Raw genomic sequence first — 19,817 nt, 5'->3', positions numbered from 1 at the left:
GCCACACTGGTTTTGCAAACTTGAGTTGTCTATCCAAGGGAGCAACGAGACACCAAAGCACGGCTGGGCACTTACAAGCAACGGTGCTTTTGAACACCTTTGGGGACACTCGAGTGGATTTACAGCTCAACGAGCAAGTGCGCAGGGAAACGGAGCTCCACAACGAAAGGGTGACCAAAAATAGGGACATACTGAAAAGACTGATCGATTGTGTCCTGTTTTTGGGTAAACAAGAACTTTCATTTAGGGGACATGATGAAACCGCCGAGTCCACAAACAGAGGAAACTACGTTGAGCTTCTTTCTTTTCTGGCTGAAAACAACCCAGATTTACATTACCACCTGTCCACAAACAAAGTGTTTACTGGGACGTCAGGCAAAATACAAAACAACCTGATTTTTGCTATTGCTGAAGTGATGGGAGAAGAGATCAAAATGGAGATTAAAAGGGCACCCTTTGTCGCTATTATGGTGGACGAGACGACAGACGTGGGTAATGTAGCACAGCTGGCACTTGTCCTGCGTTATGTGACGGACACAGGTGTCAAGGAGCGGTTTGTCAGATTTGAAGACGTTACAAGCGGCAAGCGAGCTGATGACATTGCCGCTCTTATTTTACGTTTCTTGGAGGAATATGAATGTAGCCTGGATAAAGTTGTGGCACAGTGTTTTGATGGTGCAGCGGTCATGGCATCTGGACTAAATGGGGTGCAGGCTAAAGTTAAGGAGAGGGCACCTATGGCCTTATTCATTCACTGCTATGCACATCGACTCAATTTAGTACTGACTCAAGGGGCCTCAAAGCTTAAAGAATGCAAGGTCTTTTTTGCCAGCCTCAATGGCCTTGCAGCATTTTTCTCCAGATCCCCTAAGCGCACCCAACTGCTGGATGACATTTGCAAGCGTCGTCTTCCTAAGGTTGCACCAACGCGGTGGCAATATACCTCGAGATTGGTCAATGCAGTCTTTGAGAAGAGAGTTGCCCTCAAGGAGCTGTTTGACCACATACCAGAACATCATGATGAGTATGATGGGGATACTGTGCTTAGCGCTCAAGGATTTCATGCACGTCTGGATGATTTTGAGTTTTGTTTTTTGCTTGAAACATTCAATGATATTTTTAAGCATTCAGATGTGCTCTTTGCCATACTCCAGAAGCAAACATTGGATGTGCAATTCTGTCTGACCAGGGTGAACGAGTTCTGTGACACAATTGAGCGAGAGAGGTGCCGGTTCAGTCAAATCTACGAGGACACAGCGCGCATCTCAAGTGGTCCGAGCGCACGCAGAGGCCCACGTACAGCACAAGGAGATCGCGCACACTACCAACAGCTCCACAGCAATATTCTGGACAACATTCTTTGTCAGATACGGAACAGGTTCCAAGACCACGAGAAGTTAATGTTTCTCTCCCTCCTCGACCCCCAGCACTTTCAGACCTACCGGATGAAATTCCCGCAAACAGCCTTCTCCAGCCTAACACAGAGTCACGGAACACTGTTCGATCTGTCCCGGCTAAAAACAGAACTGACTGTAATGTATGCCATGACCGATTTTGAAGGGAAAAGTCCGACTGATCTCCTTCATTTCCTTAAGCAGAAAAATCTGAGTGAGACCATGGGGCAGCTTTACAGTTTGGCATGTGTGGCAGTGACCATCCCTGTGTCCACAGCTTCGGTCGAGCGGTCATTCTCGGCCTTAAAGCGAATTAAAACGTATGCCAGAAATGCTACTGGACAGACTCGGCTTTCAGCATTAGCTTCCATGTCAATTGAAAAGCACTTATTGATGGAGCTGAAGCGTACAGATAAACTCTACAACAGAGTAATTGAAGTATTCCTGAGGAAAGAAAGGAGGATGGATTTTGTTTTCAAATGAAGTTGTTTTGGTGAGTACAAAGCATTTTATTTTTTATTTTATTTGTATATATTTTTGTCATTTTATTTCGTTATTTCATTTTATTTTCGTTTCAATATTAACGAATTAATATATAGGTAATTAAAATGACAAATATAGGCTTATAAAATAAATGTTTGATGCGTCTGTTGCAGGTTGCAAGAGATGTGGAGATTACGTGGGTGGCGCACGTGAATCAGCTGTGCAGTAAAAGTACTCAAGGAGACTTGTTGAATTGTTTTGTCACGTTTCTTGACGATAAAAGTGCCTTTTATTTAAAAGTTTTGACAGTATCCAAGCGAAGCGATCTTAAAGATGTTAGTTTAACACTCTTCATTGTAAATGCGGATTTATTGATTAAAAATGCTTCGGAAATATTAATATAACTCTGTTGTACTTGTCTGATTATGTTAAGGTGATGCAACGCCCGGTTATACTGTGTTTCTGTCTAGTTTCTAGAGCCATGGCGTCATAATGATGGTATTAAGAGGTAGAATAATTCAGGTAGGACTGTGTCGGACATCACTGAAGGCCTAGGTGTGAAATGCACCGCCCGCCACTGTAACATAGACACGGCTGTTCTAGTGTTAAACTCTTATAGTAGGTAACATAGACACGGCTGTTCTAGTGTTAAACTCTTATAGTAGGTAACATAGACACGGCTGTTCTAGTGTTAAACTCTTATAGTAGGTAACATAGACACGGCTGTTCTAGTGTTAGGCTCTTATAGTAGGTAAAACAGACACGGCTGTTCTAGTGTTAAACTCTTATAGTAGGTAACATAGACATGGCTGTTCTAGTGTTAAACTCTTATAGTAGGTAACACACACACGGCTGTTCTAGTGTTAAACTCTTATAGTAGGTAACATAGACATGGCTGTTCTAGTGTTAAACTCTTATAGTAGGTAACACACACACGGCTGTTCTAGTGTTAAACTCTTATAGTAGGTAACATAGACACGGCTGTTCTAGTGTTAAACTCTTATAGTAGGTAACATAGACACGGCTGTTCTAGTGTTAAACTCTTATAGTAGGTAACATAGACACGGCTGTTCTAGTGTTAAACACTTATAGTAGGTAACATAGACACGGCTGTTCTAGTGTTAAACTCTTATAGTAGGTAACATAGACACAGCTGTTCTAGTGTTAAACTCTTATAGTAGGTAACATAGACACGGCTGTTCTAGTGTTAAACTCTTATAGTAGGTAACATAGACACGGCTGTTCTAGTGTTAGGCTCTTATAGTAGGTAAAACAGACACGGCTGTTCTAGTGTTAAACTCTTATAGTAGGTAACATAGACATGGCTGTTCTAGTGTTAAACTCTTATAGTAGATAACACACACACGGCTGTTCTAGTGTTAAGGCTGTTCTAGTGTTAAGGCTGTTCTAGTGTTAAGGCTGTTCTAGTGTTAAGGCTGTTCTAGTGTTAAGGCTGTTCTCGTGTTAAGGCTGTTCTAGTGTTAGAGAGACAGACAGAGAGGATCTGAGTCAGAGGGGGGTTCAGCCTTCAGATGTTCTGCGGCTCTTTGACAGCCTAAATAATGGAGAACTCATCTAAACTACGAGGAGCTCCGACCTGAGGAGCTGAGAGCTGCTGAGATCCTGGGGGAGGGGGGGGAGAGGCAGTAATGGGGGAGGAGGGGGGAGAGGCAGTAATGGACATGTTCTGCCCCAGGAGGATAATATGAATGTATTTTAAGACTCTGGGTCAAGGCAGACATGTTACAATAGTCAACACAATCTATTTAATTTAATTCCACACACACAGAACACCACATCAAGACAAACTGATGTTTGGAGCACACTGTGAGACCATCTTATCACCATCTCCAGTACCTGGGTGTCCTCTTCCTCCTCTTCCTCCACTGCCTCCCTCAGCTGCACCACAGCCCATTACCATCTAACACTACTCCAGCTATCACCAGTGTGACTGAGTCTCCATATGAATACTCAGACAAGAGCATTATTAAAGCACATACAGCCTGTGGTTATCTCTGCATGTCAGGCAGGGAGACACATTATCATCAGGCAAGGAAACGTAGACAATAAACAGCCTGAATGGGAATTACCTCCCTGGAAGAGCGTCTGAGAGGCTGAGAGACTGAGAGAGGTTGAGAGAGGCTGAGAGAGGCTGAGAGAGGCTGAGAGAGACTGAGAGAGACTGAGAGGCTGAGAGGCTGTATCTGTGTCAGGGGTTTAACACCAACCACTGAGCTTCATATCCCCTACACAGCCAGGTTACCAAAGCCATGTCTGTGTAACAAACAAATAATTGAGGCAATTTTGTGTCTTAGTTATTTTATTAATCTGCATAAATCATCCCTCTCATCAAAATGTACAAATGAACTAAATGGTAAATGGACTGCACTTATATAGCGCCTTTATCCAAAGCGCTTTACAACGGCCTCTCATTCACCCATTCACACACCAATGGCGGCAAGCTGCCATGCAAGACGCCGGCCCGCTCACTGGGAGCAATTTGGGGTTCAGTGTCTTGCCCAAGGACACTTCGACATTTGGCCAGCCGGGGCTCGAACCGCCGATCTGCCAACCTTGCGATCATTAGACGGCGGATCTACCTCCTGAGCCACAGCCGCCCCATAGCAGCTAGCGGTTCAGTCTGGAGATTAAGTCCTCAGTGAGAGTTAGGGTTAGGGTTAGATCATTGATGCAACTAAACATCCTAGTTTGTTGTGTTGGGTGAGACGCCACAGCTGTGGGTTGTTGTAGACAAACGGTGTCAGTCAGAGAGTTTCTTTATCTTGGAACGGCTCGTCTAGGATCGCTGCTTTCATTACGTTAGGGGGCCATAAATCCAGGAACAACTCATTCTTAATTCCCCCAATTCATCCAAACTGTCACCCAAACAGACATCAACCTGTCACGCAGACAGAAATCAACCTGTGTGCGAGCGCATACAGTAGCATTCATTCACCGCCAGAAGTTCCTTATTAAAAAGCCCTGGGATCAATCACACATGGACTCTGACTCACATCCAGGAGACGTCCTCTAATGCTCCTGTGTAACCGGAGCCAGGCCCTTGTTGCCATAGGTTACTCTGGCGAGCGTAGAGGCTTGTCTGGTAGAGACTGGTACCTTACTGTAGCTGGCCTGTAGTCCAGGCAGAGGCTAGACTGGTACCTTACTGTAGCTGGCCTGTAGTCCAGGCAGAGGCTAGTCTGGTACCTTACTGTAGCTGGACTGTAGTCCAGGCAGAGGCTAGACTGGTAACTTACTGTAGCTGGCCTGTAGTCCAGGCAGAGGCTAGTCTGGTACCTTACTGTTGCTGGACTGTAGTCCAGGCAGAGGCTAGACTGGTAACTTACTGTAGCTGGACTGTAGTCCAGGCAGAGGCTAGACTGGTAGTCTGGTACCTTACTGTAGCTGGCCTGTAGTCCAGGCAGAGACTAGACTGGTACCTTACTGTAGCTGGACTGTAGTCCAGGCAGAGGCTAGACTGGTAACTTACTGTAAGCATGTTTAAAAATACAGAGAAATATACTCACTTTTACACATTGCAGATGCTTATACCGAGCTCAGGATATGTTGTCTATATTAACTATATATGGACATCCACACTGTGCAGACTGCATAGATACAGCTGCTATATAAACACACACAGTCCTGGTCCATGTGTTTACTGTGTACTGCTGTTACATACCACAGGCCTTACGTTAGACTGATAGGCCTGCCTCAGTACAGTGCACACTCAAACACTGTGCACAAAAACTTTATTGCGAGCTTTCAGTCACAGACCTTCTTCAGGCATTAACTTCAGGCATTAACTTACAGCTCTGTACACAGCCTGGCCCCCCAGCCAGACCCCCACAGCCCTGTACCAGCCAGACCCCCACAGCCCTGTACCAGACCCTCACAGCCCTGTACCAGCCAGACCCCCACAGCCCTGTAACAGCCAGACCCCCATAGCCCTGTAACAGCCAGACCCCCACAGCCCTGTAACAGCCAGACCCCCACAGCCCTGTACCAGCCAGACCCCCACAGCCCTGTAACAGCCAGACCCCCACAGCCCTGTACCAGCCAGACCTTCACAGCCCTGTACCAGACCCTCACAGCCCTGTACCAGCCAGACCCTCACAGCCCTGTACCAGACCCTCACAGCCCTGTACCAGCCTGGGTTGGGGTTGGGGTTAGGGTTAGGGTTAGGGTTGGGGTTAGGGTTAGGGTTAGGGTTGGGGTTGGGTCAGGGTCAGACCCTCTACATGCTGTTCTCCCCCTGAGGTCCCTCAGCCTCCCGCTGAGGGGAAACTGGATCCTATAATAGTGAGAGCCAAGCCCAACACACACACACACACACACACACACACACACACACACACACACAGGCACACACTGAGCCAAGCTGCTCACCAGCTGTGCTAAGAGGCTGGGAATCCATTGGAACAACACTGCGCCCCCCCCCCCCCCCCCCTCCCCCAGCCTGCCTTTCCACAGCTCTAACCCCCCCCCCCTCCACAGCCCAGCAGGATTCTCGTTCCCAGACACTTCCGCCCAAAGGAACAAACGCTCTGGTGGACCTACGTGTCAAACTTTAACTTTTCCCCAACAGGACCCCCACCCCCCCCTCCGTGCTGCCCTCCCCCGCATCAATCACCCAAGAGGACCCCCCCCCCCTCCGTGCTGCCCTCCCCCGCATCAATCACCCAACAGGCCCCCCCCCCAGGGTTTAAATGCCCGCCACCCCCCCCCCCCCAGGGTTTGAACACCACACGTTTCTGATTCTGAGCTGAGCTGAAGTAATTTTGCTGAAGTCAAACAATAACAAACCCTCCTCATCCCTCCTCTCCCCTCCTCTCCCCTCCTCTTCCCTCCTCTCCTCTCCTCTCCCCTCCTCTTCCCTCCTCTCCCCTCCTCTCCCCTCCTCTCCTCTCCTCTCCCCTCCTCTCCCCTCCTCTTCCCTCCTCTTCCCTCCTCTCCGCTCCTCTCCCCTCCTCTCCCCTCCTCTTCCCTCCTCTTCCCTCCTCTCCCCTCCTCTCCCCTCCTCTCCGCTCCTCTTCCCTCCTCTTCCCTCCTATCCCCTCCTATCCCCTCCTCTCCCCTCCTCTTCCCTCCTCTCCCCTCCTCTCCCCTCCTCTTCCCTCCGCGGAGGCCGGGTGAGTCGTTGTTGTTTCAGGCTCGTGTGACGAAACCCTGAGATACCCTGAGATACCCTGAGATACCCTGACCCTCTCAGCCTGGGATGGTGATACCCTGACCCTCTCAGCCTGGGATGGTGATACCCTGACCCTCTCAGCCTGGGATGGTGATACCCTAACCCTCTCAGCCTGGGATGATGATACCCTGACCCTCTCATCCCTGGGATGGTGATACCCTGACCCTCTCAGCCTGGGATGATGATACCCTGACCCTCTCAGCCTGGGATGATGATACCCTGACCCTCTCAGCCTGGGATGGTGATACCCTGACCCTCTCAGCCTGGGATGGTGATACCCTAACCCTCTCAGCCTGGGATGATGATACCCTGACCCTCTCAGCCTGGGATGATGATACCCTGACCCTCTCAGCCTGGGATGGTGATACCCTAACCCTCTCAGCCTGGGATGATGATACCCTGACCCTCTCATCCCTGGGATGGTGATACCCTGACCCTCTCAGCCTGGGATGATGATACCCTGACCCTCTCAGCCTGGGATGGTGATACCCTGACCCTCTCAGCCTGGGATGGTGATACCCTGACCCTCTCAGCCTGGGATGGTGATACCCTGACCCTCTCAGCCTGGGATGGTGATACCCTGACCCTCTCAGCCCTGGGATGGTGATACCCTAACCCTCTCATCCCTGGGATGGTGATACCCTGACCCTCTCATCCCTGGGATGGTGATACCCTAACCCTCTCATCCCTGGGATGGTGATACCCTGACCCTCTCATCCCTGGGATGGTGATACCCTAACCCTCTCATCCCTGGGATGGTGATACCCTAACCCTCTCATCCCTGGGATGGTGATACCCTGACCCTCTCAGCCCTGGGATGGTGATACCCTGACCCTCTCAGCCTGGGATGGTGATACCCTAACCCTCTCAGCCTGGGATGGTGATACCCTGACCCTCTCAGCCTGGGATGGTGATACCCTGACCCTCTCAGCCTGGGATGGTGATACCCTGACCCTCTCAGCCCTGGGATGGTGATACCCTGACCCTCTCAGCCTGGGATGGTGATACCCTGACCCTCTCAGCCTGGGATGGTGATACCCTGACCCTCTCAGCCCTGGGATGGTGATAACTGCTCAGCTTGTGTCAGTCAAACAAAACAAAAACAGTCCAAAGCATTTCTGGCATTAACAAATCGTAACGTAGCGTACAGTAACTATGGGGACTGTGCTATGAGAGAGATGCTGTTCTGCTTTCAGCCACTTTTGTTTTTGCCAAGCACACGTCCATCTATGATGATTCATAGGCTGAAACAGCCTTTCAACATGAGACACACAGGTGTGTAACAGCCGTTCAACACGAGACACACAGGTGTGTAACAGCCTTTCAACATGACACACAGGTGTGTAACAGCCGTTCAACATGAGACACACAGGTGTGTAACAGCCGTTCAACATGAGACACACAGGTGTGTAACAGCCGTTCAACATGAGACACACAGGTGTGTAACAACCTTTCAACATGAGACACACAGGTGTGTAACAGCCTTTCAACACGAGACACACAGGTGTGTAACAGCCTTTCAACATGAGACACACAGGTGTGTAACAGCCTTTCAACATGACACACCGGTGTGTAACAGCCTTTCAACATGACACACAGGTGTGTAACAGCCTTTCAACATGAGACACACAGGTGTGTAACAGCCTTTCAACATGAGACACACGGGTGTGTAACAGCCTTTCAACATGAGACACACAGGTGTGTAACAGCCATTCAACATGAGACACACAGGTGTGTAACAGCCTTTCAACATGAGACACACGGGTGTGTAACAGCCTTTCAACATGAGACACACAGGTGTGTAACAGCCTTTCAACATGAGGTGTGTACGAGTCTTATTCCTAATCAATTATTAATCTCCTGTCGTGAATTCAACCTCCTGTTTCTCATCCCTGACATGCAGGAGACCTCAGAGGTACCCAGACTCCCCAGACCTCAACAACGTGGAAATGTATTCACATCTTTCGAAAGAAAAGTCTGATCATTACATCAGATCAGACATGAGGACCAAAGCATTAGAACCTGCGACAATTGGTTGCAAAGAAACAGATGAGACTCTCCCTCCCATCCCCTCCTCTCCCCCCCCCCTCCCTCGCTCCCCTCCTCCCCCCCCCCCTCCCCCCCTCCCCCCTCCTGTAATCTCCCAGATGTAGGGGGATGCCCTTTCCTTTGTTCTGTACTAACAGATTTATGAGGAACCTCTTGCTGCTTCATGGTTCATCATTCATGCTGTTCTGCTGGTCGCAGGAAGCGGCAGGAAGCGGCTGAGGTGTTCAGGTGTTGAAAAGACCAAACCTGCCTCAAATTTACAGAGGAGCTTTTCTCTCTCCAGAAACCAATCAGCTGCTCTCCTACGCTGCTGGAGTCACTATGCATCTCTCATCGCTCCTACAAGCAGCAGCCGACTCACAACAGTGCAGAGAGGCAGGGGGGGGGGGCATGTTTTAGTGGGGGGGGACATGTTTTAGTGGGGGGACGGACATGTTTTAGTGGGGGGATGACGACATGTTTTAGTGGGGGGGGGACATGTTTTAGTGGAGGGGGGGGACATGGGGACATGTTTTGGTGGGGGGGGGCATGTTTTAGTGGAGGGGGGGACATGTTTTAGTGGGGGGATGACGACATGTTTTAGTGGGGGGACGACATGTTTTAGTGGGGGGGGGACATGTTTTAGTGGAGGGGGGGGACATGGGGACATGTTTTGGTGGGGGGGGACATGTTTTAGTGGAGGGGGGGGACATGGGGACATGTTTTAGTTGGGGGGGTGGGGACATGTTTTAGTGGGGGGGGACGGACATGTTTTAGTGGGGGGGGCATGTTTTAGTGGGTGGATGACGACATGTTTTAGTGGGGGGGGGCATGGGGACATGTTTTAGTGGAGGGGTGGGCCATGTTTTAGTGGGGGGGGGACATGTTTTAGTGGGGGGGTCGACATGTTTTAGTGGGGGGACGACGACATGTTTTAGTGGAGGGGTGGGACATGTTTTAGTGGGGGGGGGGACATGTTTTAGTGGGGGGGGGGACATGTTTTAGTGGGGGGGGGGACATGTTTTAGTGGTAGTTTGACTTGATGAATAAGGGCGGGTCAGCCTTAGAGGACGAAGGTAGGAATGTTTACGTGAGCCAGGAGTAAGGTCTCAGTAGGATAGAGACGGGATATAAAAGTATATATACCTGTATATACTAAGCCTATATAGATATATAGATATAAAAGGGATATTAAGCCTATAGGATGTGAGGAGACTAACAGATCGCTGAGGCAGCAAAACTCTCCACACTTTCCTGTCTTAATCAAACTTAATCAAAGTTGAAGACTCATGTTGAAGAGGTGTTGGGGCCGTGGGAGCAGATCTGCCCTCAGGCAGACAGCCCAGAGTCCTGACCTCCACACACACACACACACACATACACACACACACACAGCAACACACACACACAGCAACACACACACACACACACACAGCAACACAAGTCTGTCACGTAGAGTTATGCTGATGTACTTCAGTGATGTCATGTTACTAAGCTGTGTGGGACAACCTGCATGGCACACGCTGTGCATGTTACCAGACACACACACACACACACACACACACACACACACACACACACATAGAGACACACACACACGCACACACAGAGACACACACACATGTACACACAGAGACACACACACGCACACACAGAGACACACACACGCACACACAGAGACACACAAACGCACACACACACAGAGACACACACACGCACACACAGAGACACACACACACACACACACACAGAGACACACACACACACACACACACACACAGAGACACACACACACACGCACACACAGAGACACACACACATGCACACACAGAGACACACACACACACACACAGAGACACACACACGCACACACAGAGACCACGCCCAGCTCTGCTCTCTGCTGCAGCTGTCTCCCTCACCTACACCTGACCTCTGACCCTGTCCCCCACACCCACACGCCCGGGGTCACCTGGGGTCATCGCAGGTCAGCTAAGCTCAGCTGCAGGTCACAGGTCAAAGGTCAGTGGCTCCCCTGAGCCTCCCAGAGCTCTGACACTGACCAGACTCTTTTTATTAAGTTATTTGTTCTTGGTGGGGCAGTCCCACTCATATTTTTCTTTTTTATTGGACAGACACAGTGAAGACAGACAGGAAAGTAAGGAGAAGGGAGAGCAGTGCATGGGCCCGGATTCTAACCCATGCCGACATGAGCATATGTGTGCACTGTAGACCGCGGTGCTAGACCACTGGACCACCCCAGGCCATGGTGCTAGACCACTGGACCACCCCAGGCCACTGGACCACCCCAGGCCACTGGACCACCCCAGACCACTGGACCACCCCAGGCCATGGTGCTAGACCACTGGACCACCCCAGGCCATGGTGCTAGACCACTGGACCACCCCAGGCCACTGGACCACCCCAGGCCATGGTGCTAGACCACTGGACCACCCCAGGCCATGGTGCTAGACCACTGGACCACCCCAGGCCATGGTGCTAGACCACTGGACCACCCCAGGCCACTGGACCACCCCAGACCATGGTGCTAGACCACTGGACCACCCCAGACCATGGTGCTAGACCACTGGACCACCCCAGGCCATGGTGCTACACCACTGGACAACCCCAGGCCACTGGACCACCCCAGACCATGGTGCTAGACCACTGGACCACCCCAGGCCATGGTGCTAGACCACTGGACCACCCCAGGCCACTGGACCACCCCAGACCATGGTGCTAGACCACTGGACCACCCCAGACCATGGTGCTAGACCACTGGACCACCCCAGGCCATGGTGCTAGACCACTGGACCACCCCAGGCCATGGTGCTAGACCACTGGACCACCCCAGGCCATGGTACCAGGCCACTGGACCACCCCAGGCCATGGTGCTAGACCACTGGACCACCCCAGACCACTGGACCACCCCAGACCACTGGACCACCCCAGGCCATGGTGCTAGACCACTGGACCACCCCAGACCACTGGACCACCCCAGGCCATGGTACTTACCAGATTCAAGCAGAGACACAACCTCTTCTTCTGCCATCATCCTCGTCTCTACATCTAGGAGTCTAATTACATTTCTAATTAAATGTCATGGCTGTTTTCTCAACAGTAAGCCCTCCTAACCCTAACCCTGCATAGAGGATATGCTTTCCATTCGCGGGAAATATAATTAGTTAATAGTAATGAAGATATATGACCAGTTCACTACGGACAGTACGATCTTATTATTATTATTATTATTATTATTATTATTATTATTAATGTTCTTCATCCTGGAGTGACTGTTGACACGGTTCACCTCGGGGATGAGGTCAGCATTCTGGTGAGCAGTTGAAGACTTCAAAATATCTCTAACGGCCCCGCGGTGGTGTAGCGGTCTAAGCACTGGCCACTAGTGCAAGCTGCCCACCGGGGACTGGGATCGTATCCCAGCTCGCCAGATCCGGATATGGCTGGGGCACACACGGGGAGCGGCATATTGGGCGGCCGCTCCCGAGGGCGGTATAGGAGTATTTCCGGACAAGGATCCGTCGCGCAACAGCGCCCCCGGGGTGCCGGAATAACAGGTGCTGGGCTCGAGGAGCCAGTCAGCTAGTCTGCCTGGCGGCCTCTTCTGGGACTGCCGGCCACGGGGTCCTTGCGGCGGATCCTTCGCAATAGACAGGGGATAATTGGATGCTAGGTTGGGTTCAATTGGCTACCAAATTGGGTGAAAAAGGGATAAAATCTGAAAAACTAATTTAAAAAAAATATATATATCTCTAACGGAGGAACTCAACCCCGCCTGTGACTCCAGATGCTTTTAGTGCTTAAAATAGCCTCCCCCCCCAGTCACCCCCCCCCCAGTAACCCCCCAGTAACCCTACACCGCCATTTTATTTGGAGATCTACTCTCCATACATCAACATCATTTTTACATCATTCTATTTCCAGTCCCAGGGAACAGTCCCGTTGACCTAGGAGACACCAGCAGGAAAGGGCCATTGACCCAATACTCCCTCTCTCCCTAGAGAGAACCTATACTCCCTCTCTCCTTCTCTTCCTAGAGAGAACCTATACTCCATCTATTCCTCTCTCCCTCTCTCCCTAGAGAGAACCTATACTCCATCTATCCCTCTCTCCCTAGAGAGAACCTATACTCTGTCTATCCCTCTCTCCCTCTCTCCCTAGAGAGAACCTATACTCCATATATCCCTCTCTCCCTCTCTCCCTAGAGAGAACCTATACTCCATCTATCACTCTCTCCCTAGAGAGAACCTATACTCCATCTATCCCTCTCTCCCTCTCTCCCTAGAGAGAACCTATACTCCATCTATCCCTCTCTCCCTAGAGAGCACAATGTATAACTAACTGCAGCATTAACAGGATTCTTCCACAAGGCAATAGATCCACATGACACATGACCCAGGCTACAGCTGACACTGTTCACATGAGTCTGTGACATCATCAACCTGGTCAGAACCAAGTCAGCAGTGAGATGGGGATGTGGGGATGCGGTCCCTTCAGCATAAGTGTCTAGTCATCCCGTTCACCCTCACACACCCTCACACACTCTCACACACCCTCACACACCCTCACACACCCTCACACACTAATGTGTTTTTTTATAATGAAATGATTTATAATTAAATGATGATTATATAATGATTGGAGCACTTTGAGCTGCAACGTTGGCAGGAAAAGCGCTATACAAATAAAGGTTATTATTATTATTATTATTATTATTATTATTATTCACCAGAGTTCTCTCAGCTCCTTCTGGACCTGTCTTATCCAACCTGAAGAGAAAAACTAACAAAATTTTGAACCTGGTTAAATGCCCCCCCCCCCTAGCTAGCAGGGTGAGAGCCCTATGCCCAGCCCCCCCCCCCCCCCTAAACCTAACCTAACCCCCCCCCCCCCGCATTACTGAGCATTTCCTGTCATGTTGGTTTTGCAGCTCCACAGCGTCCTGACAGCAGACACACGCTCAGGAAAGCTCCTGTGCAGAGCAGCAGAAGGGTGCATACGCAGGGCTGCCTGGCAGAGCTGCAGTAACAACAATGACTTAACTACAGAACAGCCTGAAATAACCCTAACCCTCTTCCTGTCTGTCCCTAACCCTAACCCTCTTCCTGTCTGTCCCTGCTTCCCCAGACTTCCTGTTTGGCCAAGCTAAAGCCGTGCTGAAGCTGGGCTTTCTGCCCTGCGCTCTCACTCTGCTAGCTCTCACTCTGCTAGCTCTCACTCTGCTAGCGCTCTCACTCTGCTAGCTGTCACTCTGCTAGCTCACTCTGCTAGCTCTCACTCTGCTAGCTCGCTCTGGCTCCAGGCCGCTCTCTTTCTGCTGATCTGCACACACCAGAGAGCAACGGGCAGCGCAAAAAGGAGCAGGAGGAACAGAGAGGTACAGGGAGGTAGAGGGAGGTAGAGGGAGTACAGGGAGGTAGAGGGAGGTAGAGGGGGTAGAGGGAGGTAGAGGCGGGTACAGGGAGGTAGAGGGAGGTAGAGGGGGGTACAGGGAGGTAGAGGGAGGTAGAGGGAGGTACAGGAAGGTACAGGAAGGTACAGGAAGGTACAGGGAGGTAGAGGGAGGAACAGGGAGGAGGTACAGGGAGGTAGAGGGGGGTAGAGGGAGGTAGAGTGAGGTACAGGGAGGTAGAGGGAGGTAGAGGGAGTACAGGGAGGTAGAGGGAGGTAGAGGGGGTAGAGGGAGGTAGAGGCGGGTACAGGGAGGTAGAGGGGGGTAGAGGGGGGTACAGGGAGGTAGAGGGAGGTAGAGGGAGGTACAGGGAGGTACAGGAAGGTACAGGAAGGTACAGGGAGGTAGAGGGAGGAACAGGGAGGAGGTACAGGGAGGTAGAGGGGGGTAGAGGGAGGTAGAGTGAGGTACAGGGAGGTAGGGGGAGGTACAGGGAGGTAGAGGGAGGTACAGGGAGGTAGAGGGAGGTACAGGGAGGTACAGGGAGGTAGAGGGCGGTAGAGGGAGGTAGAGGGAGGTACAGGGAGGTACAGGGAGGTACATGGAGGTACAGGGAGGTACAGGGAGGTACAGGGAGGTAGAGGGAGGTAGAGGGAGGTAGAGGGAGGTAGAGGGAGGTAGAGCTAAAAGCATAGGGAGAGTGGGGTGGACACAGAGAGAGAGGGGAATTAGGGGAAAGGTGAACCAAGACAGAAATAGAGAGAACCCGAAATAACACACAATAACAACCCAAGATGACAGGGTGACGAGAAGGAGGAGGTGGTGAGCCAGAGAGAGAGAGAGAGAGAGAGACAGAGAGAAGGAGAGAGAGCATGACGGAAACTGCCCACAGCACAGATGTTCCCAGCTGGTCTCTGGTCATGCAGTCATGCCGTCATGCAGTTCTCCCGTACGTCTGTTGAGAGGGAGAACGTTGAGTGTGTCCCGCAATGCGCAGCACTGGTTGTACATGTTTTAAATGCTTTCTGAGAGGGTCTTCTGCATACAGAGACACTAGATAAGGTAGCTTTCAGACTTTAGTTTTTACTTGGATGAGTTTTAATCGGTGGTGGGGGAAGAAGTGGTTTATCATTCCTTCCTCGAACCAACCCACGTGAAATCAGCCAATCAGCCACTAGTCCCAAATGGAATGAATGCTTGAACTGAACGGGGTCGCACTTCAGGTGATCGATTACCACCTCAGACCTATACAGATACAGACCTATACAGATACAGACCGATACAGATACAGACTTATACAGATACCATACATATACCTATACAGGTAGGAGAGGAGGATTCTGCATTCTAAGCAGCATTCCCCAAGAGTTCCTGTCTACCTGGAGATAACTTATTATTGTTAATAAAGTTTTCATGCCAAACAGAGACAGTGCAGTTCATCATCCTCAGCTCAGCTGGGTAAGTAGGAGGCTGCTGCCAGTCTGGACAGAGAAGATAAAACATGAATTTCCTTTAGCTGCAAAGTGCAAAAGGTTGTGAATTTAACCTGAAAGCCCCTTTCAGATAATAACGTAATAAGAAAAAGTTTTATTTGTATAGCACTTTTCCTGCAAACGTTGCAGCTCAAAGTGCTTCAATCATTATATAATCATCATTTAATTATTTAGTCATTTAAAGGCAATATTAAAAATATGGGTTTTTAGTCTTGACGGGAACATATTTAGATGGGTCCCATTTAATCTCCCTTCTACCTTTTCAATGTCGTAGATTAGGGAAGGGAGAGGAATCGCACAACATCCTGTTTGGATGGACAACCACAACCACACAAAGAAACACACACAAACACACACAACCACACACAAACACACACAAGCACACAGCTCCTGTTCTGTAGCGGTGTTGTCTAACATCTCTCCTGCTGTCTGCCCCTGTCCATCATTGTTAGAGCCCACACCAAGAGTCCATCTGCAATTTATGTCCACATCCTCCATGTTGTTGTTGTAGTTGCTCATGGCCGTGGCAGGAACACAGGAACATACATCAGCTACAGGCAGGCGAGCCAGACGGAACTGTTGTCTGAGAGGAGGCTGAAATGTATTTCCATCTGGCCCAGTAACACCAGTAACAGCAGTAACAGCAGTAACAGCAGTAACAGCAGTAACAGCTGAGCAGTAACAGCTGAGCAGTAACAGCAGTAACAGCAGTAACAGCAGTAACAGCTGAGCAGTAACAGCTGAGCAGTAACAGCTGAGCAGTAACAGCAGTAACAGCAGTAACAGCAGTAACAGCAGTAACAGCCCACACATGACCAGACACGCTGCAGGTCACCTTCAGCAGAACAATAGAGCCACTTATACGTGACGGTTTCATCTAACAAATGACATAACACCCTGGGCTGCTGGCTGCCTGAGTCAGACAATCTTCATTAGGAGACACAATGGAGGACAGAGAGACACAATGGAGGACAGAGAGACACAATAGAGGACAGAGAGACACAATGGAGGGCAGAGAGACACAATGGAGGGCAGAGAGACACAATGGAGGACAGAGAGACACAATGGAGGACAGAGAGACACAATGGAGGACTCTGGCACTCTGATGATTACCCACAAGGCTCCTCTCCATCTTTACCCACAAGGCTCCTCTCCATCTTCCACACTCTCCTGTCTGTTACTCCTCTAACTCTTAATGCCTCAATTACATTCATCTGTCTGAGATCCATGATCTCCATGAGATCTACGGTTGCTAAATTCCTGTAAAACTGTGTAAACTTTCCGTTCAAACCCCGATTGTCCACATGTCGAGGTGTCCTTGGGCAAGACACTGAACCCCAAATTGCTCCCAGTGAGCAGGCCGGCGCCTTGCATGGCAGCTTGCCGCCATTGGTGTGTGAATGTGTGTGTGAATGAGTGTGTGAATGTGTGTGTGAATGGGTGAATGAGAGGCCATTGTAAAGAGCTTTGGAATAAGGTGCTACATAAGTAAGTCTGTTTACCATGTATGAGCTATCGCAAAGGTCTTGTTCATCTCTAGTTAAAACTGTATGTCTCAGTTTAAAAAGCAGTCTTTATTTACCTGCAGTCTTTATTTACCTGCTCAGCCTAAAGGTCATGCAGCATTAATAACCCTGTCCCCCAGGCACTGAGAGCTCAGCCTCCAGGGTTCAGTAGAACAGGACAGGTTGTGATGTGTCTTCAGCAGGTTGCTGTTCTTAAAAGGCTCTGAGCTCTGTCATGTGACATGTGTCATGTGACATGTGTCATGTGACATGTGTCATGTGACATGTGTCATGTGACATGTGACATGTGTCATGTGTCATGTGACATGTGTCATGTGACTGCCACCTGCTCTCACGCCAGCTTACTTCCCAGAGACCTTAACTGAGAGTGACAGAGTTGTAAAACACTTGAGGCTTGGGATAGACAAACTCCTCGCCCAAACTATGACAGATAACTTAACTGTGACATTTATAATTACTGCACATGAATCAAACTTGAGGGAACCTTGGCCAGAGCCCTGCCGAGCCCTAACCCTAACCCTAACCTTGGACAGAGCCCTGCCGAGCCCTAACCCTAACATTGGACAGAGAGAGAGAGAGAGAGAGAGAGAGAGAGAGAGAGAGAGAGAGAGAGAGAGAGAGAGAGACAGAGCCCTGCCAGAGAGAGAGAGAGAGACAGAGCCCTGACAGAGAGAGAGCCCTGCCAGAGAGAGAGAGCCCTGACAGAGAGAGAGAGAGAGACAGAGCCTTGACAGAGAGAGAGAGAGAGAGAGAGAGAGACAGAGCCCTGACAGAGAGAGAGAGAGACAGAGCCCTGCCAGAGAGAGAGAGAGAGAGCCCTGACAGAGAGAGAGAGAGACAGAGCCCTGACAGAGAGAGAGAGAGAGAGAGAGAGAGAGACAGAGCCCTGCCAGAGAGAGAGAGAGACAGAGCCCTGACAGAGAGAGAGAGAGAGGGAGAGAGAGATACAGAGAGAGAGAGAGAGAGACAGAGAGAGAGAGAGAGACAGAGAGACAGAGAGAGACAGAGAGAGAGAGACAGAGAGAGACAGAGAGAGAGACAGAGAGACATAGAGAGACAGAGAGACAGAGAGAGACAGAGAGAGAGAGAGAGAGAGAGAGAGAGAGAGAGAGAGAGAGACAGAGAGAGACAGAGAGAGACAGAGAGAGAGACAGAGAGACATAGAGAGACAGAGAGAGAGAGAGAGAGAGAGAGAGAGAGAGACAGAGAGACAGACAGAGAGACAGAGAGACAGAGAGAGACAGAGAGAGAGAGAGAGACACATAGAGAGAGAGAGACAGAGAGAGACAGAGAGAGAGACAGAGAGAGAGAGACAGAGAGAGACAGAGAGAGAGAGAGACAGAGAGACAGAGAGAGAGAGAAAGAGGAGCACAGTGTCCTCAGAGCTTCCTTCCAACAGCCTCAACGTGCAACACAAGGTTAGAGAGGAAGTGGCTTGTCCTCTTCTGAGGTAAACTAATCGATGTTTGTAGTGCAGAGTGCAGAGTGCAGAGCTGACACCCTCATGCTGCTAGTGTTGGGGCAGGAGACCCTGCTCTCAACGGAGTTTGTCTATCCCCAGCCTCAAGTGTTTTACAACTCTGTCCGATGTGCAGACAGACAGCAGAGAGAGATGTGCAGACAGACAGCAGAGAGAGATGTGCAGACATCTCTCAGAGAGCAGAGAGAAGGGCTCTACATGTCAGGGGGCAAGAATGTGTACAAACAAAGATCTGAGTTTGGAGTTATAGTGAGCTCTAAATGACTGCAGACATCTCTATCAGGTTCCCTCATACCAGCACAACTTTATTAAGAGTCTTCTCAAATGTACAACACATGTGTTCGAGACAATGAGAACGGTAAGAAAAAACACTTGCCAGTTCTGTGGTGGTGAGTTGAGGAGGAGGGGGGGCAACCGATAGCCTAGAGGTTAAAACAGTGAACGTACCACCACTCATCCTGATATCAGACTTGATACTGACGAGGATCAGACAGACAAACACACCCAGCATCCGCACGCTCAAATCTGAGCCACAAAAACGTTGTTCATCACGCAAGCTCTCGGCTTTGGTTCCCAACGTAAACAGAGAGAAAGGTCACTCCACTGCCAGGCACCCAAATACATCAGGACATGCTCGTAAGATACACACCAGGTAGGGCCCTGACACACCAGGTAGACCCCTGAGGTCCACTGGCACTGAACTGACGGTCCCAGAAGCCAGGACCAGGAGATATGGAGAGACAGCCTTCAGTATATATGCTCCCAGACTGTGGAACACCCTACCTGAGAGACAGCCTTCAGTATATATGCTC

General features: G+C 50.1%; 1 protein-coding gene across 1 annotated transcript in view; it reads right to left on the bottom strand.

The window, feature by feature from the left end:
- The window catches only part of LOC308157594 (LHFPL tetraspan subfamily member 6 protein), a gene marked incomplete at both ends in the record, with an annotated part of 48,760 nt that overhangs the window by 27,989 nt on the left and 954 nt on the right, over nt 1-19,817 (bottom strand). The window lies entirely within an intron of this gene.

This window comes from Nansenia antarctica, assembly GCF_963989245.1.
Source record: "Nansenia antarctica genome assembly, chromosome: 1".
NCBI classification, from domain to species: Eukaryota; Metazoa; Chordata; class Actinopteri; order Argentiniformes; family Microstomatidae; genus Nansenia; species Nansenia antarctica.
Note: the sequence above shows the minus strand (reverse complement) of the source record. Positions and strands in the feature narration are given on the sequence as shown.